Source organism: Chionomys nivalis, chromosome 7, assembly GCF_950005125.1.
Source record: "Chionomys nivalis chromosome 7, mChiNiv1.1, whole genome shotgun sequence".
Taxonomy (NCBI): Eukaryota; Metazoa; Chordata; class Mammalia; order Rodentia; family Cricetidae; genus Chionomys; species Chionomys nivalis.
In genome coordinates, this window is record NC_080092.1 from 100690040 (window position 1) to 100709914 (window position 19875).

At 55.1% G+C, this 19875-nt stretch overlaps 1 protein-coding gene across 5 annotated transcripts in view; it reads left to right on the forward strand.

Moving 5' to 3' along the window:
• Bahcc1 (BAH domain and coiled-coil containing 1) overlaps nucleotides 1-19875 on the forward strand; it is a 60038-nt gene that overhangs the window by 4780 nt on the left and 35383 nt on the right. The gene's annotated exons all lie outside the window — the stretch shown is intronic.

Sequence of the window (19875 nt, forward strand, 5' to 3'; positions counted from 1 at the left end):
GTCAGGGCGAGAATGGGTTTGCAGGGGATGCATGCGCTTTAACAAGTGCCTCTGGTATCCTGCTAACGCCGGACTAAGCTTGGCCTGAGTGCGGACCGCGCATCCCGCACCGCGGAACTCTGAGAGGCGCCTCGCTCTGGATTTCGGTGCAGGCGAGTCTGCGCGCTTTGGCTTCAAGAGGAGAGACCCTGAGTTGTCCCGACCAGCCCCGGCGCACCCGCGTTGCAGTCCCCTTGTGTTCCCCTCCCCAGGGTCTGTTTTTGGTAGCGCTGACCCAGTCTCTTGGAGCGAAGCCGTAGCTGGCGGGGTAGTCACTGACCAGCGTGGGTGGAGTTGGGGGAGCCCGAGGAACCGCTAGTGGACCTGTTTGGTCACCCTGGCAGATCGGCTTGCTTTTGTTAACAGTTTATTCTAAACATCAGAAATATTATTTGCTGCTTTTATTTTTCAGTTTGGCAGTAGCAGTTATTATTATTAGCTTGATGAACCATGAATACTAATAAAATTATATCTGCTTTAATGGGATTACAATTAGTGTGTGGATTAAAACGGATGGCAAGAACGGGGCTAGAAGGGAAAATGTTGGAAGGAAAGGCAGTCAAAAAGAAAAAAAATGCATTTCCTCAAAAAAAAAAAACTGAAACAAACTTGAAATTGCTTAATTACTAGAGGGCCTCCTGCTTTTACAGCACGCAGTTGTTCTGAGTGAGCAGCCCTGGGCTAGAGTGGCCAGCCTCCTGCGGCGTTAGCCGCACACCGCCTGCTCCCCTTTACTGCGGGAGCTCAGGGAGGCTGTGCTCCCTCTCTAGACCACTTTCTTTCTCCCCTCTCTCCGTTTTTTTTACTCTTCTAGATTTATAACTGGGAAGAGAAAGGAGAGTATTTGACTGAGCAATTGGTGATTTTAAAATATTTTTCGCCTTTTGCCGATAGCCCTGTGTTCATTGTGTGTTCCTGCCACTGCCCTGAGACGCTGCCCACTCTTCTCATGGCCACTGGGGAACGGAGGGAGGGCTTTGACGTGGTAGCTGCAGCGGGGACCAGTGCCCAGCTTCCCTTCCAGCCTCAGCTCCTGACTGGGCAGACCAGTCAGCAGGATTGGAGAAGAGAGGGGATGCCTCTGCCTTCTTCCCCAGTGTGCATTGCCCTCCAGGTTGGTAGGCCACAGTGCTGCAGAGAGCAGGTTTCCACAGTAGTGCCCAGGCTGGCTGGGACTGTGCCCCCTGGGGCAGCCAGGCCAAGCCCAGTTCCCCATCAGTTCAGGTCACTGCTGCCTCCTGACCCTGCTCGCCCAGCCAGCTCTTGGTCAGCGGCCATCTCCTTCTTCTTGCCCCTGTTTCCAGATCTAGGTAGTACCCAGTCAGGTGAGAATGTGGCGAAGTGGCCTGGACCTTTGTCTTGCTCATGCTAACTTGGACCACGTGGTTCTTGGACTGCAGGCCACTGAGCTGTGAGAAACTGCACCAGGTTCTAGTCTGTGACCCCACACCCTTCCTGCTTCCTCATACACTGGGGGCCCTAGAGGGCTCCCTCTTTTCGTGCTGGAGGGCCCAGTTTCCATCCCCTTGGGGACCAGAGGAACCTATTGTGTTTGGAGATCCTGGACTTGGTTGTGTGGGGCTGGAAGCCTTTTGCAATTGCTAAGATCCAGGATAGCAGGATTTCGTATTTGTTTTTAGAATCTCACTGCATGTATTTTTAAGACGGGAGTTATTCTTGAGATCCCTGTACTTTAGTTTATGGGTCCTCATTTAGAGAGAAAAAGATGGGGTGAAGAAGTTAAAGAATTTGTCTTTGGATCTTGTGTGTGGATCCTGTGTGCAGATTCCCAAATGGCCACCTTCTTGTAGTCTCCCCTCTCTGTGGATGGATGGCCTTGGCCCAGGGGCCAAGGCTGCAGTAGTCCAGCCTGCCCCTCCCTGCCCCAGCTGCCGAGCTGAAAGCAAAATTGCTGGGGAAGATCTTCCCCGTGTCTGCGTAGGATGCAGACATCCAGGCTGCAGCCCCCAGCTCCCCGGGAACAGCCTCCTTGTGTGGTGTGCTCGCCCCACCTGCCTGGTCAGACCACGGCTCAGACTGGGCTGAGGGTCCCTCCACTGCTGCCCTGCTTCATTCCCACCTGGTGCTTTCACGGTGTCCGCTTGCGGGACCCTAAAGGGGGGGTGCTGGGCTCCCAGGCCTCTCCCATTGTTTCCCAAAAATGAAAGTGCGGGTAGCTTTCTGTCCGAGCGGTAGGGTTTATGGTAAAGTGCTGTTCCCTTAACCTTGTCACGGAGAGGCACAATTAAAATGTTTGGAACCATTATTTTCAGTGTTAGATTTTAATACAGATGGTCCGGAGGCAAAACTGTGAAATCTCGGGATGGGGGAACACACAGAAAAGGAAAATCAACACGAACTAACCTAGGTTTTCTCCTCTGTCTTACTGCCTGGAGTTGCTTGGGGGATCTCTCCTCTCCCCAGGAACCGGTTTAATCAGGAGGTAGCTGCCCCAGGGAGAAACTTGGGAGCTGTGTGCTCGCCCGCCCCTCCCCCCCTTCCGGCTGGGTCTGCTCCTGTCCTGTGCTCCTAGAGTCCCCCCCCTAAGGTTGGGTCTCCACCAAGGGGCTGGTTCACTTGTTGGTGTGAATCTCCTTTTGGACTCTTCTCCACCCCTTTTGGCTTTGGGACGTGATTTAACTTGGCCTGTGCAGCCATGTGTCTTGGCTGCGGCTTGGGGGTGGCGGGGGATCGGGGCAGGCCGTTTCTGGAGTAAGATGCCAACCTACTTCCTGTTAAAGGCACTTTGGATGACCAGTCGTCTCTAATGTAAAATAATGAAATAATCACCCAAACTCCACCTACCCTATAGATTAAAAAAATATATACATATTCTGGTGAGAAAAGACCCCATCGAGAGTGTCCCTCCCATCACGTGGGTTTTTTTTTTTTGTGTGTGTGTGTGTGTAAGAAAAAAAATACATTTTCGTAAATACCTCATTAACTGCACCGTGCGACAGTGTCTCTGCAGCAGTTACCAACATTAAGTAGGTGTGAAAGAGTTACTTTCCGAGCTTCTACCCATCCCGCTCCGTAGTGACAGAGCTAGACATCAAAGCTGCCGCCGCGCCCAACGGAGCCACAGGGATCCGGGAATCTGGCGGCTGCGTAGACTGGGGTGGCTGTGGCAGCCGCGCCCGCTCCACCAAAGCTGTGTTTGGAAAGTGGGTTTTTCCTCGTGGGGCCCGTGCGGCCACCGAGTCTGATTATTCCTATGGGGGACGCTGAGTGCGCCTTTGGAATATCCAGGTCACGTGAGCAGTAAGGCGAATTGGTGGCCGAGGCAGGAGTGGCACAGAGAGCACATCTCCCCCGGAAAACACTGCACCCCCAAACACTCCCCAGTTATTCTTAGAAATCTCCCTCAGCTCCCTGTGAGACAGGGTTCAACAGCCTGCACAGACAGGACAAAAACGCATAGGAGGTTGTTAGAATAACATGGATGAAGCTAAAAATACCCCTCAGAAACACACATAAAAAAGCCAAATCCAACAACAGAACGAGCTAAAAATATTCCAGGCTTTGGCAAAGAGCACAGAGTTAAATAAATTATACAAGAGCCATTCATGGGAGCAAGTTGACTTTCTCTCTTACGGGAACTTGGTTCAAGCTAATAAAAATAATAATTTACTAGCCACTGAGCTTCGCGTGAGTTTAAATTTAATTGGTGGGGCTTCTGGCGTTTGTCACTTCTTGGCGATTAGTGGGCTTGCCCTGGCCTGGGGCAGGGGGAGGGTGTGCCGAGGCCAGGGTCCCAGGCACGGGGGCTCTGGAGAGCAGAACCCAGTGCTAATACAGTAGGCCCGAGGAGGCGGGAGGCTGCTTGGGGTTGTTTCTTCCAGGAAGGCAGAGAAGGAACAAGCAAAGCTTGGCTATTTTAATTTGATAAATGATTGTACACCTTTAAGAGTGTGTTTTAACAATCAAGATACACTCCAGCAAGTTGATAGGATGTTCGCTGTCAACTTACATATGTCATCAGGGCAGGCTGTGAACATAAATAACGTGGGAGCTTCAGGATGCTCATGGGCTCTGGGAGGCAGCAGGTCGCACCCCAACCCCTCAACCCCCCGACCCCCGCCCTGGGTCTGGAGGCCCTAGCCAGAGGAGGAAAGGGGTGTGGGAAATGAAGGCTTCTTCCTACTTGTGAGATTCAGTTGGGATCCTCCTCTTTGAGGAGGTCTCCCCTGCCAAAATAAAAGGACCAGGGTTTCTTGTTCAAGAAAAAGCATGTGGAGTTAGGCGTGAATTTTTAGGGAATCTGTTTCCCTGGCATTTCAAACTTCCACTCTGAAGTTAGGGTCAGGGTGGCAGCTTGGCTCTCTTTTCTTCCCTAACTCCCCATCTTGCTGACCCTCCTAGCTCCCCAAGGACTACATTTCCCAGAATGCTTTGGTTTTGCTTCCAACTCAGAGCTTGGGACCCTCAGGGTTCCTGTACTGGGAATTCCCAAGCACAGCCGATAAAGTTCAAGCAGCACCACTGGGAATCACAACTTTCTGGCAGGGCAGCGGAAGGGAGCAATGGTGGTCACCCCAGTGCCTCCTTGCCCTTCTTCCTCTGGGGCCCCTGGAATGCTGCTGTGCTCTGAATACAAGTCCCACAGTGGGTATGCTGCCCTATCCCCTGGATCCCGTGCAGCCACCTTGATTGTAGAGGTCAAAGTCCCAGGGATGTTCTTCCCTACCTCCTCACCCCTGCCCCAGCTCAGCCTGCATCCTCCTTCAGAGTTACATCGGAGGGGCCTGGTGGCCCTGACCAGGTCCTGGCATGGCTGGGAGGTCTCTGCCTAGGCACTCCTTGAGGAAATGCCTTTCTGCATTATGGACCAGAATGATTCTGGAGCTTTCCCAAAAGAAACCCAGGACACAGCTGCCTCGGGCGCTTTGGCAGGTTGGCCCCTGGAGCTCTGTCCAGAGGTTCTCAAGTCCCTGCTCCTGCAGGGGAGGTGGCTTGCCCAGGAGGCAGGAGGCCGCCAGGGCCAGGTTGGGTGTGTGTATCTCCTTAGTCTGCAGAGAGCGAGCCGTGAATCAGCTTCAGAAGTCAGAGCATGCGCTCTGCCTCTTTGGCAAATTAGGGAACTCGCTCTGTCCCATGCCCAACCCCTTTGCCTGCCAGGGAACGTCTCCCCTGGGGTTCCTGGTCCCCATTAACCTCTGGGACCTCATTCCCCTCCCCAACAGACATGGTGTAACAAGCAAGAAACAGAGTCTCAAGCATTGTGCAGCGCCTAGAAAATCACCTCGCAGCCCTGCTGTGCTGGGCAGGAGCAAGGCCTCGAAGGGCCTCCGGCACGGACGACGCTCCTCCTTGGCTCCAACGCCCTGCCCGCTGACGTTTTTATGGGATAATATACCGTTTAGATCACGCAGGCCTATTTGTCAGTGGGCTGCCCCTGTTTGTCGTAATATATAATATCACTGCCTCCTGTGGCCCTGTGAGCAGCTGCCACCACAGGCGTGGGGTGTGGGCTCAGGGGAGGGGTGGATGGGTGCCGAATGAGGGGGCGCCTGGGCCCTGGTTACGAGATCAGCTCTGGGCTCACAGCAGACCTCAGGCTGGTGGAGGGGTGTCTAATGTCCACGCTTCTAGTCATCAAGCTGGTGTTTGTAGGTGGCGGCTGCAGCTGTCTTCATGGTTAGGTTCCAGATTCCGTGGGCCAGAAAGCATCTCTTTGATTCTGACCTGGGGGAGCGAACAGGTGGGTCAGCTCCTGCCCTCCCCCCGCCACCGCCAAGCCAACAAAGAGTCCAGTGTCTGGTCGGGAAGGCTTTTCGGCTGGCTTGGGGCACTGCTCCTTCTGGGTTATCAGTAGGCTGACTGCTATGTGCCTGGAACTGGAAAGGAGAAGCAAGCGAGCAGTCCACTCCTACCCTGGGGTAGGGACTGGAGGGCTGGAGAGGAGGATGGGTTTGCCTCCCATCAAGGCGTCTGAACAACAGGTGGGGGTCTGCAAGGCAAAGTGTAGCCTCAGGGGGGCTGTGCTTTCTGGGGTGCCCTGCCCAAGGAGAAGAATCAACTCTACTGAGTGAGAAATGAACCAGCTTGGCTAGGTTGTCATGTAAGAACGGAGCTCTGTTGGGCTTTACCCCACGCCTGTTGGTCCTGTGGTAGAATGGGGGGCTCCCACTTTCCCTGTCTTCTGCAAGTAGCTCCAGAGGAGGAGCCATGGACACGCATTCCTAGAGCCAGACTGGGTCCCTCTGGAAGCAGAGCAGGGCAGGGTGAGGAGGACTGCCCTGTGCGGGAGAGGGGTGGGCTGAGGGGAACACACGCGGCTACCAGGGTAGGAAACCTAAAGAGTCTAAACTAGGGGGAAGGGACACCATGGTGAAGGAACTGCTCTTTAGGGTAGGTGCCCCTTGAGACCTGGCAGGTATGTCCTCTCCCTGAAGCAAAAGCCCGAACTACACACCTGGGCACAGCTTTCTAGCTGCCATTGCCCTTGGCCCAGCCAGCAGCCAGTGGGTGAAGCACACGTGACCCACCATGTGTACGTGTGCCGGTTCACACCTGCTCACCGTTCTCACACTTGGGGGCAGGTCTCCCAGCCTGGATCCATGCTCACTTTTGTGCTGGTCCTCTTCCTCCAGGACGTCCTGTATCTCCTGCTCCATCCTTTGAACCCTGCCACTTACTGAGGGAGCGGAGCTCTGAACACCATGACCCTCTGTGGCACCACCCAAGACCTCGTCTAAGCGAGCGAGTGCTGTGGGACCCTTGTACCCTGTGCCATGGAACCCTCTCTGGGTTCTCCCTGGACCTGGCCTTTCCCTCTTCACTCCTCTCAGAGAGGTGTTCCCGTGTTGAGTGAGCCTGTTTCCCTGCGTCAGACCCCTGGCCCATTCCCCCAGCATAGTCGTCTACCTACCCCATGTTTGAAGCCCCCCCCCCCCCCCCCGGCTTAGCTCTGCTGTCCCTCTCTCAGGTGATGCCTCTACCCAAACAGTCTCAGCAAAGTCCTTGTCAACAAGGTCTTCCCTGCTCCGTGCCCCTCCAGGCCCCGGTTTCTCTCCTCTTCCCTGTTAGCCCTCATTGTCTCTGTGCTTGGCTGTACCTGGTACAGGAAGGACTCACACTCAGTCCGCCCTCTCCATGCAAACTGCTCTGTCCCTATGGTGAGCTGGCCCCTAGAGGATCCGTCCTTCTTGTCCTGTGCCACTGCCCCCCAGGCCCAGCCAGTTCTGTGCAGGGACTAGCTACTCTGACCAACCAGTGCTACTATGCACTGTATCACCCTAGGCCATCAGGTCCCTTGTGGGAAACTTGCCTGGAAATCAGTCCCCTTTTTGAGACTTTTTACAACCCTTCAGGTATCCTAAAAATAAACTTTTTATTTCTTTAAAGTAACCCTAAAATTAAAACTAAATTAAATTACAATATATCTTAGGCTAACCCGGAAAAAGCCTTTATCATTTCTGAATATAAAGTAAACAGAAAAAAAACTGTACACAGTATGGTTTGACCTTTATAACACATTTCAGATTTGTGGTAAAAAGTAAAAACCCAGCATGGCCAAGTCCAGGGGGCCCTTCAATAGAAGATGGTCAGGGAATGCGGCTTCAGATACAGAGTGGGAAGTCTTATGATCTAGCCAAGCCATTGCCATGCAAGATTTAGACTCCTTAGGATAGAATGTTTATTAAGTCATTTAGCATGTGTTCCTTGCTTAATATTGTTTATGCAGGTTGCAATCCTAATTTTATACTTGATATCTGTTCCTAGTGTATATAGTTTGTATTGGGTTTGGAACTCCCTTATTTAGACAAAAGGGGGAGGTGATGAGGAACCTCTGTCAGCCAGTGATCTTTAAGAGGTCAGACCAGGTTAGGTGTGACCTTTTGGGTACCCGGAGAAAACCGCTGGCCCGCCCAGGGTTCCTTCATGCTCTCTCTGTGCTTGAGTTTGCTCCTTATAATAAAAAATATGTGTAATTGGTATATATTGGAGTTAGCCTGGGATTCTTTGACCCGCGCCCTTCACCAGAAAGGCAGGGGCTGCAAGGATGGTGGGGGCCCGCGGGCCCCTCCCTGGCCAGAGTCTGTCTTCTGCAGAGCGGGTCTGACCCCTGTCCTGGCCCACCCTGCAGTGCCTCCTCCCTCTGCCTTCTTGGAGATTCCCTGTGCACTCCCGCCTTGCCGTGAACGCCCCCTATATATCCATTAGTTCTTGCAGGATAGTTAACAAACACATCAAATTATCCTCAGCGTCCGCCGCTTCAGACAGCCAATGTTTATTATTTTGGGTTCCGCGGGTCAGGAATCTGGGGCATGGGGTGGACTGAACTGCAGGCACCTCACCAGTTCTTGTCCCTGGGGCCAGCAGGCATCCTTTAGCCTGGCAGCAGCTTTACTCAGAGCAAAGGAGAGGAAAGGGCAAGTGGGGTGGAGCCCACAGTCTCTGCATGCTCCCTCGGAGGTGATGGCCTCTAGCTTCTATGGCGTTCTAGGCCTACTCCAAAGGGTACGTGTCAGAGCGCTGGAGGCTATCCTGGTAACCCCCACAGCTGTAACAGGCCCCCTGCACCCAGCCCTCCCTGGTCTCTGGATACTGACTAGGGCTTGATTCCTTCAGATCCAAGCCTCATCCCCACTGGAGTCTTTCTGCCTCTCAGTCTTGTTCTTGTCTGTGTCTAGCTCAGCCCCTTGGTATCCAAAAGCTGACTCCACCATGCCTTGCCCCGCTTCTCTGTCCCGGCTTCTCTTTCAGATGCCCCCATCATGGCTGTAGACTCTACTGTGAGCTGTACCCGCTCTGCAGAGCCCCCTGGAATGTGTAAACCATCCCCTTTCCCAGTCAGAACGTTGCTGTCTACCACAGACCCAGCAGCCTGAGCCCTGAGGGAAGCCTGCTCCTTCCCTAGGGGTTCCTGTGGGTTTGTGTAAGAGAGGGCCAGAGCTGTGGGTCAGGGCGCGGGGGCTGTTCATGGCTTCCTCAGATTGCAGGCTGGGCTAAGGTGAGGGGAGATGACCCTGGAGCCACACAGGCTCCCCTGAATGAGCATGAGAGCTCTAATGAATGAGCCGGGGTAGAATTTCTTTCTCTGCACAGGCCTCCTTCTGTGGCCTGGATAGCAGCAGTTTGTGTCCTCTGACCTGGACAGTGTTTGCCCCAGCCTTCTGTTTGCCGGCTGGCACCAGGTGGGGTCAGTGTGCTGGGACCACCTTGGTGCTTACCCATCCAGGCTCCAGCGAAGGCCCTAACCAGACCCTACCTTAGTCCAGGCCCTCACCTCCCTATAGTAGGCAGCTGATCCTGTGTCTGGTGCTAGAACAAGCTAATCTGAGCATCACTGTGCATCTGCGTGTCAATCATGGTCAAGCTCGTCCTCCAAGGCTGTTGGGGAACACCTTCAAGAACCATGCCAAAGGCGTCTGTGCCTTCAAACTCTAAGCAGACAGGGTAAAAATCAGTTGGTGCCTTACTACCGCCCAGCATAGTGGGGACTTCAGTGAGGTCATTCCCTTTCCCGCCACATATGCACCAAGGAGGGAGTTCCTCCTGCTGTGACCTCTGACCCCATGACTTGTGTGACCTGTGGCCCAGTCTGCTTTAGTGAGTAAAGGGTGAGACCTGGCGTCCAATGATGAAAGTGTACGTAAACGACCAACCTTTCTACTGGATCTTCTAAAATGGGGTCCGTAGAGTCCCCCTTAGGCTGGCCCCCACGGGTAACAGGTTCCATTCTGAGCCACTCTGTGCAGTGGGTATGACTTTTTCTGTCCCAGAAACTCCTTCACTCGTCTCACCAGAATCCTAAGAGGTCACCCTATTTCTGCCTTGGGGTTGAAGTTTGCTTTTTGCTCACAATGAGTGTCCTTAGGACTAAAGCTGCGTCTCCGTTCCATGCTGAAGGGAGCGGGCATGGCCTGCCGCAGCCGCACTGCTGGGGAAACACGCAGCAGAGAGGGAGAACGGGTGAGGATATGCCCTTCTCCTGCGGCGGGAAAGGTGGAAACAGGGCACAGCCTGAGTCCTGCGGTCCTTAGCATCACCGTGTGGCCTTGGGCATCCTGATCTCTGTGTTTCCACATAGAAGCCATTACTGGATACCTCTGTGCCTCTTAAAGGGGTATGGACTTGCAGAGGAGACTCAGTGTCCTGGGGGCTGAGGAGTCCCCACCTCCGCTCAGCAGCTGGCACAGTGAAGCAGTCTTGCTGAAAAAGTGGCCCTCATTGCGCTCTGATTGGGTTTCCAGACCCCTCTGTGGCACTCTGAACCTGTCGAGACCCAGAAGCCTTCAGGGCTTTCGGTTGCTCAGCCCGGTCTCTCTCCTGCCACTCAATGCTTTCTGGGCTCTCCGTCCTTCCCTCTCCCACCCTGTAAGGTGTGGAAGTACCTGAGGCTGGGAGGTCTTCCCTGCAGCCAGGACCTACCTCTAGGAGAGAGCACCAAGGTTGAGTCGGGCAGTTACTTCCCTGTTTTCCCTGCCCAGAATTCCTGCTCTCCAGAGTGTAAGGCAGCTAGCGTGTTGTGTGCGTCTTTCCCAGACCTTTTCTTTTCTCTTTTTTGTTTGTTTGTTTTGTTTCGAGACAGGGTTTCTCTGTGTAGTTTTGGAGCCTGTCCTGGAACTTGCTCTATAAACCAGACTGACCTCGAACTCACAGAGATCCGCCTGCCTCTGCTTCCTGAATGCTAGGAATAAAGGTGCGTGCCACCACCGCCCAGCTTCCTCTTCCTTTCTTAGTCTAAGACTGGAGATCTCTGCCCCAGGTTAGCCCAGGTGTGATGCCTGGCACGGGATCAAGTGTCACAAGAGACAGGTGCCAACTCAGCCCCTTGGACCTGCAGCAGAGGGTCCCCTGCCGGGCTGAGGAATTCCAGGGAGGAACCTTCTCTGGGAAGTGGTCCCTGGGGATCTTCAGCCCTGAGAATTTGAGTTTGGGAGGGCCACCATTAGTTCCCTCTGAAAGAGAACACGGGGTGAGTCTCAGAGTGGCTGGAGTCTGTCATACCTGAGACGGTTGTCTGGGAAACGACAATCTTCTGTCTCTGGTATCAGGGACCAAGGATGCCCATGCCCCCATAGATAGCATCCTTGCAGAGAATACAGTGTCCCTTGGGCCGCCAGGTTACTACGGCTATGCCAAGCCATGCTGGGATCCATGCCCTGGGTGCCGTCCTTCCCAAATATCAGGGCAGCTGGTTCCTGTGGCCAGCTGGAATTCTCCTAGCCCAGTGTGGCAGCTGACCCAGGGCCAGAGGCAATGGCCACCATGTATATGTCTGCTGTCCTGCCTACTTAAGCCCTTTGATACAGTACAGGCCAGTGTCTGCCCTGCCTACGTGTGAGGTACCCAGAGGTGTCCTCCCCATGCGCCTGAGTCTTGCTAGGTGTTACAGCAGAGGTCCTCGGGTCCTCTAGGAAGTACAAGCTAGCCCAGGCTCTCAACCTTATAGCTCGCCTCGGGGCACCATGGGAAGCTGCCTGAGGGACATGACTGGCCCTTTCTCCCCTCTAGCAGATGTGGTACTTCCCAATTCCCAGACCACCAGTGTCGGCCAGGCAAGGAATCCTGCAAATCATTTCTGTGTGAAGGAGGCGTGGGAGTTTGAGCTCAAGCAAGAAGTCAGTCTGTCCAATTCTGAGCGCCCTGTGCAGCAAAGAGGCCCAGGCTGAGAGAGCCTCAGCATGGATGTCTGCTGCTCAGGGCCAGGCCTGGGTAGATGTCTAATGGGGTAGCCTCTGGGCGCGTGAGACGGTCGGTGCGGGAGAAATACAGAGCACTGGCCCCGGGAACTTCCAGTGGCCCTTTGTCCCTGCAGTGCGGTGCATCTGGGGTTGTGGCTATCCACAGAGTGCTAGGCCCCGACCACAAGGATTGAGGGCTCGCACCTCCAGGCAACCAGATGATATGGGTGAGGATGGATGGAGCCACGAGAGTGGGGTCACATGGAAGGATAGGAAGCTGTCTCTAGCAGCTGTAATCTCCACCTTCCCCCACATCCTTAGCCTCTCAGGCTGTCCTGTCCCTGGAATATCAGCTCCATGCAGTCCACGTCATCCCTGTGGGTGTTGGATGGGACAGAGGGGTCACATACAGGGGTCCACTCGTCAGGAGGGGAAGCCCAGCCAGCCCGGTGAAGTCAGTCACCTAGAAAACGTGAGCATTCTCTTCATGGAAGTTCATCCTGCCGGTCGCATGACTGGGGAGAGTCCTTTGTCCTCTGCCTGACGACGGTTGAAACAGGCTATGTTCAACAACGTCTTCATCCTCCAGGGTTATGGACGTGGGTGAGAGCCTAGGTACTGGAGAACAGGGTGGGTGCCCATAGCTGGATCGGAGCTTCCGGTCTTGGTGGGACCACTGCTTCGCCGAGAAGAGACCCAAGCGTGCGTATGTATTTGTAGGTCCTTAAGAGTCTCTGTGTGAATGTGTTTGTGTGAATGTACGCTGTGAACATGGCTGCGTGTGTATGTATAGCTTTATATGTGAGCATGCATGGGTGTGAGGTTCTGTAAACTACACTGGGGTGGCCTTCCTTTATGTGGCTAGCCTATTTCAAGGCAGTGGGAAGGGAAGTGCCCGCTTTGGTGGCTGAAGCTGTCCAAGCTGGGGTGTGTGGCTCGCCGGAGTGGTGCTGAGCAGTCCTGGTCACCTCCTCACACCCATACGGCTCATCTCTGCACCCTGAGGAGAGTCCTGGGCATCTGGGAGAGGTCCTGGATCCCTAGCTACCCAGGGAGGGAGGGGAGACAAGGGAAGGTGTGCCCCTTCCCCCTCCTGCAGCCCCACCCCTGCCTGCCTGTCCTGGGACACTGAATCACTCTGGGAAGAAGTCCAGCCCCCTCCCCCCAGTGGGGAGCCTTGGCCACCCCGCCTCCTGTCCTAGCCAAAGGGCTAAATTTACTCTTTTAATAAGAACCAGACTTATATCCGATTTTCCTTTTCTTTTATTAGTTCTGGGCTGTCGGCTGGGCCTGTCCTTGTCATCATTGCCTCCCGGCCTTTTCCATGGTTGCCCAGTTGAGTGGCTCAGCAACCACAGCGCTTTCCTATTATGGCCTGAGAGTGGCTTCCTTTGGGACTTCCGGAAGGTTCTCTCTGACTGACTGAGGGGCTTCCCGGGTGAGGTGATTATTCCCAGGCCATCCCATGTCCCCAGGATGGGCCAAGCCCAACGCCCACTGCTCAGCATTCTTGGCCTCCCTGTTAGCCCCCGCCCAGGGCTGTGGTTCCAGGACCTTCCACCAGGCCTCCTTCCTCCTCTTTTCTTTGTTCTCCTCTCTGGGGCCTGTCTTAGCCTCTCCTCTGCTAGCCACCTTCATGGAGCTGGCTTTTGTGGGCTCTGTGGAGACCAGGTGTCCTCAGCCCCTACCAGGGCTTTGGGGGCAGAAGGAGAGGATGCTGAGTCACGGGCCGACACCTGCTATCAGCAGCCCTAGAGATTTAGGAAACTTTTGCCCGAGCTTACGATGGTGCCTGCTAGCAAGGGGGTCTGAGAAAAAGCTGGATCTTGCTCCCCGAGTTGCTGTGGGGATAGCCTGCCAAAGTACTCCTAATTCCCGAGCCACTTTCAGGTCTGGGATTTTCCTGCCTGAAGAGACACATCTGGAAGGCTGCATTCCTATGTCAGAGGTCTTAGAGTGGTCATCTGGGGCTGACTTCCTCCTACAGCCAGCTTGGCTGTGGCTCCACACCAGGGGAGGCAGTGGGCAGACTCAGCAGGGTCCACCCAGGCCAGTCAGCATGAGTCTGGTAAAGACCCGACACTTGGGAAATAGCTTTTTGGAGAATGTGCATAGTCTGTGTGCCCTAAAGGCTCCTATGCAGCCACAGGTGCATGCTCACAGCCCCACACTGTAGATGTGCATGCACAGCCGGTGCTTGTCACACACCAGGAGACATGAGACACGCCCTGCGAGAGCTTGCATAAGGTCCCATCCCACCTTCGTCATGTATGTGGCTCCCCACATCTTCAGGTGCTGGAGCGGATGGAAATGCCACGGGTCTCCGTACCCACAGACCAGTGCACACCGAGGACGCCTCTACACCTTGCCTTGGGGAGGAGTCTCAGAATTCCTTCTCTACCAGAGCTTGGCATCCCCACTCTTAGCCCCTCCCCCTCCACGGGGCCGTGGACGGATAGATAGATGATAGATAGATATCATTCAGCTTCCAGGCAGGCTAGACTGGAGCCCTTTCTTCTGATCCTCTGTCTATGCGGAAAACCCTGTGTGGAAGGTCTGTTCTTCCTAGGGTTTCTGGAATGAGAGGAATGTGGGGTGGGGCCGGAGGGCTGTCTCTTCCTCCGCAGCTCCCTCTGGGGCAGGCTCAGTGTGAGAGGAGAGCCTCACTTCCCATCAGCTGCCCCAGGATGCTCATCTTTCCAGTCTCTGCCACTTTTGGTGTCTCCCAGGGAGACCAAAGACTAGTTGGTGGACCCGATGTCTTCATTGCCTGGTTAGCTCTACAGGGGACCCAGGGAGGCAGAACAAGAAGCTGAGGGTAGAGGGGAGTCTGAATGGGTGTGAGCAGGAGGGTGGGATCTTGGCACAGGCTGTGGGTGCAGCCGCCAGACACAGAGCCAGGGAGGCCCATGCCAGCAGCCAGTCAGCTGGGCTTCCGGAAGCAACAGGAGTGCCGAGAGCCTGGGAAGGGACTTGCTTCTCTGGAGCTGCCGCGCCGTCTCAGTGAGCTGTGGTTTTGTTTTTTACAACCCATTTCACAGTTTCCAGAAGTAGGGGACTCTGTCTCAGTGGTATGCTTAACTCAAAACAAACGCTCGTTCCCCAAAGCTCTGCTCCGCCTGTCCCCCTGGCTCAGGATGGGATGGCTTGGCCAGAGAGCCGGGTGCACAAGCAATGGCTAGCTAGCACCTGGCCCTCCAGCCACCCAGGACTGGGCTCTGGTGGGCCACACCCTCGGGGATCTTTGGCACAGAGTCAGGCAGCCAGTCAGACCCACAAGGGTTTGTTCTCCAGGCCTCTTAGCTGACACCTTTTCCAGGCTGTATTCAGGCTGTCCGCACTCCTGGGTTGTCCGATGACATCACGTCTGTGGACTGTCTTGGCCACATTGCATACATAGGTGTGCACTTCATCTGCCATGAGTTGTGTCCAGTCATGTAGGTCACATTCGCCTCCCAGGCAGTGCAGCTTGTTGCTACCCCCTGTGGACCACATAGTGGCCTCAGTGGTCACAGAGATCTCCAGGTACTCTGGTTTTATTCTGTTGCTGTAATTAAGCAATCTGGCCCAAAACAACCTTACCGTTTGGCTTATTTGTCTTATCCTTCCAGATCATGGTCCATATTTGAGGAGAGTTAGACTAGGAACTCAGGCAACAGCTTGGTGAAGATACCACGGAAGGAAGCTGTTTACTAGTTCATTCTCTGACTCTCTTAGTGGCTCATGGTTAGCAGCACCACACACACACACACACACACACGACCATGTGCCCAATAAATGATGCTACCCAGACTGCTGGCCCCTCCTACATCAACTGATAAGCTAAATCTCCATAGACATACCCACAGGCCAACCTGATCTAGACAGTTCCACACTGAGGGCTTCTCTCAGATAGTTGACAGCTGAGGCTGACCAGGGTGTCCCTGGACTGCAGCTTCTGCAGCCCCAAGTGCCAGGTTAAAGGGGCTTTGCTGCTTCCAGTGGTCAGCCCTCCAAGGAGCCCCGCCAAGCCCAGCCATTCCCACTCTCTTTTGCTCATCACAGAGAGTAGAGCGTCTTCCCAGAAAGGTCCCGGCAGACCATTTTCTCTATGCTCTGCCTAGCCGCTTCCCCAGCCTTCCTGCCGCTAGCCCCAGAGTAGCCACCGTCCAGGTGTGGCCCATGCTTCCATGGCAGATCACCAGCTTTGGCACAGGGACAGACTAGCCTCCCACGGACGGGGCCAGGCCTTCTGTGTTCATTGCCTGAGGTGTGTCAAGTCAGCCCTCTGACACGCTGGCTTCCAGAATGTTTTTCTCAGCCAGTCAGCCAGGCATTCAGGCCAGGCCTTCGTGGTGTCCTGGGCAGAGCTGAGGTGTCCCTGGAGCTGAGACCACGACCTGCCTCACGTCCAGAGCTGCAGGCCAGTAGAGCAGCTGGTAGGGTCTGGAGCACACAGCGCGGAAGAGCCACTGCCACCTCACACATCCCCATCTTTTCTGGGAACATGCTCAGCAGCAGGCTTGTCTTGTATCTCAGATGGGAGAAGTGGACGGTCGGTGGCATTGTTCTGCAGACCTGTTCGGGCTGTGGTCCTTGGGGCTGTGATCTGGGACTGACAATGTGGGGTAGAGCGTGTTCTGTTTTGTAAGACCTGGGACCAGTGTGATTGGTGTGAAGACCTAAGCCTCGTTAAAGAAGCCCCACAGTGGCTGTCAGGAGCCCCTCTGGGTCTCCCCACTGTACCAGGCTCTCCCCCATGTCCTCCCTAGGCTGGTAACCACAGCACCCATAGACAAGGAACTTTGCCAAGAGGAAAGGGCCTTCAGCCTAGTTCCCGGCTGGACTTGGCCTGAGGCAGCGGCCCTGGCCAGGGCCCAAGCTGAACTGGGCTCCCAGGCAGCCACTGCACCAGCCCTGTCTGGGATTGGCTTCTGGTCAGCAGGCAGAGCTTAGAAGGTGATTGCCAGGTCTGCCCAGGGCTCTGCTTGCCTGGCTCAGTGCCACCACCCCGGTTCTCAAAGGTATAGGGGACAATAGGGACACAGATCCCTGGTGCTGAGGGGTCTTTTTCGGATCCCCTAGAAGCCTGGTAGGCTGAGAAAAACCTCAAGGAGCAGCGATGCCTCTCTACCTGCCAACAGTTGCTGCCCACTGTGAGGCTGTCCACCTGGCAAGGCCTACTGGATCTCTTGCAGGCTCCCCACCAGGGCCAGCATGGCGAGAGAAACCCACTCTTTCAAAGTCAGAGTCACCGTCACTATCATGCGTGGCCCATGTTGGGTCTGCCTGAACCATCCCGAACTATGGAAGGGAATAAAGTCCCCGAGCCCGTCAGTGTTCCAGGAAGTTGGCTACTCCATAGAAACACTCATGGCTGTGACCTCAGGGCCAGGAATCTCTGCTGCCTTTACTGTTTGGACAGGAGATGTGGCCCGGGTGGTGAGGACGCTGTCTGTACTCGGCCCTTTACTTCTCAACATGGGAGGGAGGGAACCCCCCCTTGAAACAGCTTGAAACCCACCGGAGGTGACCTGTCAGAGGGTCCAGAGGGGAAGGGCCATGACCTGCCCCAACCCCCCAATCTCACAGGCCCTGCAGGCAGCAGCCCCTGCTCTAACGGGCTTAGCAGAAGAAGCTATAAAGGAGCACCCCCTAAAAGGCCCCCACGTCAGAAAACAGGCCAGTGTGGGGTGACGAGGGCCCCAGTCTGGAAGAACTTGGCATAGGACTGCCAGCCTCTCACCGGGGCAGCCCCTGCCCTTATGTAGCTAGGGTAGGGGACTGTCCACTGTCCGTCAGGCCTCCAGTCAGAAGGACCCTCTTCTGGGACAGTATTGGAGCCGAGTGTCAACTGTAGACCCTCTCAGAGTCAGAATCGATCTCCTAGGTTGAAGCATGATGACCTGACTTGGGGGCCCAGTGCTCAGACACCCCGCTAGGCTGTGAGCCATTTACCTAGGTGTCTAGACTCAGGACTGGTCTCTCTCTGCCTGCCAGGAGACCGAGGGAGCTGTTGCCATGGGCCCTGAGGGACACTGAACTGAGGGTCAGTACCACCTTGTCCACTGTGGTGGGAGAGAACTCAAGGTGCACCATTCCCAAGATCCCGGAGAAATTGCTTTTGCAGACCCAGCTTTTGGAGGCCATCGCTTCCCATGTCCTAGGAAGGAAAGGGTGGGCGGTGCTTCCCCAGGAGGATGGGATGGGAGGAGTAGAAAGGCCTGGGGGACTTGGGGCCAGGCTAGGCGGGGCAGAGAGTTGCAGCTGGAACAGCCACACTCAGCCCACAAGCATGGCCCCCCACAGTCCCTGGAGCAGGGCAAGGAGGCCAGCACTTCCCTTCCCAGCCTGGAGTCCCCTCCCCTGGCGTGGACACGTCTGTGGTCTGGACTGGGTCCCCTGGCAATCCCAGCCATGTGGTCTTGTCCGGGAAGTCCCTGGCTCTTGGGCACTTTTGACATGTTTTTCGTGGGCTTGGCTAAAGCCGAGGACCCCTTTTAGATCACAGACCCTTCCTCTGGTCACGTCCCCGCCACCGTGCATGGTCTCTTCCCACCAGGAAGCGAAGAAGAAGCCGCTTTCCAACCACTAGGGCCGGAAGCTAGTAGAACTCGGTATTGATGCCAGGGTCCCACAGGGGCAGTCCCCTCCTCTAGCCTGACTGCTTCTCTGCTGAGTCACCCTGTGTTTGGGAAGTTCCCAGGGCCAAGCCAGGCGAGATGAGGTATCACCAATTCACCAAAATTCCCTTGCCTCCTGGGCGGGAAGCTACTTCTGTGACTAACCTTGGGCCGGCCAGGCTCCACCTAACCGCTCTCCTCTCCACCCTGGTATGACCATGGCCTAGGCTTCCTGCCCAGAGACAGAGGTGGCAAGGTACCAGGGCACCATGCTGGGGTAAAGGGCCAGCAGTGCATCCCAGATCACCCACTGAGCAGCCCTGTGTGCAGACTTTCTGTGCACGTATGTTGTGTGCAGACAAGAGCTGGTAGCCATGACAACCAGGGAGACTTACTTGGCCTGGCCCTGACTGCTGGACTCTGGCAGAGAGGGTTCAGAGACCGTGACAGCCACCAGTGGAGGGTGTCACAGGCTGGTGGGCAGGAGAAGAGGGTACACAGGCCACGGAGGCTGGCTGGGGCCAGAGGCAGCTCAACATCTACTGTAGTCCCAGGCCACGGAACCTGGGACTCTCAGTGTCTGAGCCTCGAATGATTGACTGTCTTCTGCTCAATGGCAGCTACATCAGGGCCTGATCCCCAGCAACCCAGAGGACCTAAAGAGCTGCTTCGCGTAGTTCTGTGTCTCTTTCTTGTCTGACATGTCTGTCTTCCTTCCTCATCTGGCCCTGTCCCCCCACCCCCGTCCTGGCCCATTTCTCCCACACCGCCCAGAGAGGCCAGGACCTCTGCCCCTACAGCAGCAGCCCACAGTCTCTGGCTGGGGCCGTGTTGGTTATAGGTGCATCACCTGGGTGCCCCCTCCTGTGAGGCATGGGCACAGCTTGCTGACAGGTCCATTGGCATCAGAGAGCCCCCAGGTGGCACTGCCATTGCCTGGAGCTGTGCTAATGAGAAGGCCCGTGGGGAACTTGTCCACTGTGGGTCCTAAATGTGCTTTTGGCATTATACTGAGGACCTAGTGTTTGTAGAGGGTGAGATGGTTGTCACGGTGGCAGTGACAGTAATGTAATTAACTGGTGGTGATATGGTTGTCACGGTGGCGGTGACTAGGTGATAAAGCTGTTGGTGGCAATGGTGGAGATAATGCAGCTGTTACTAGTTGGTGATACGGTTGTCACGGTGACGGTGACTAGGTGATACAGCTGTTGGTGGCAATGGTGGTGGTAATGCAGGTGTTCCTAGTTGGTGATGTGGTTGTCACGGAGGCCATGACTAGGTGATACAGCTGTTGGTAGCAATGATGGTGGTAATGCAGGTGTTCCTAGTTGGTGATACAGTTGTTAGTGGTGATAGGGAAGGTGATGATGGTCGTGATCTGTTTAGGTGATGCAGGTGGTGCTGGTGCTAAGGACATGATGGTCACCAAATTATGTGGACAGTAATGATGGTGAGGATAGGGATGGCGGTAGTGGTGTAGGGGGTGATGCGGGTGGTGGTTGTTGATGGCGGTGTGGATTTTGGTGTTGTTAATGAGGGATAATATGAATGGTGGTGATGGTGTGGATGGTAGGAGTGGTGTGGTGGTGGTGATGGTGTGG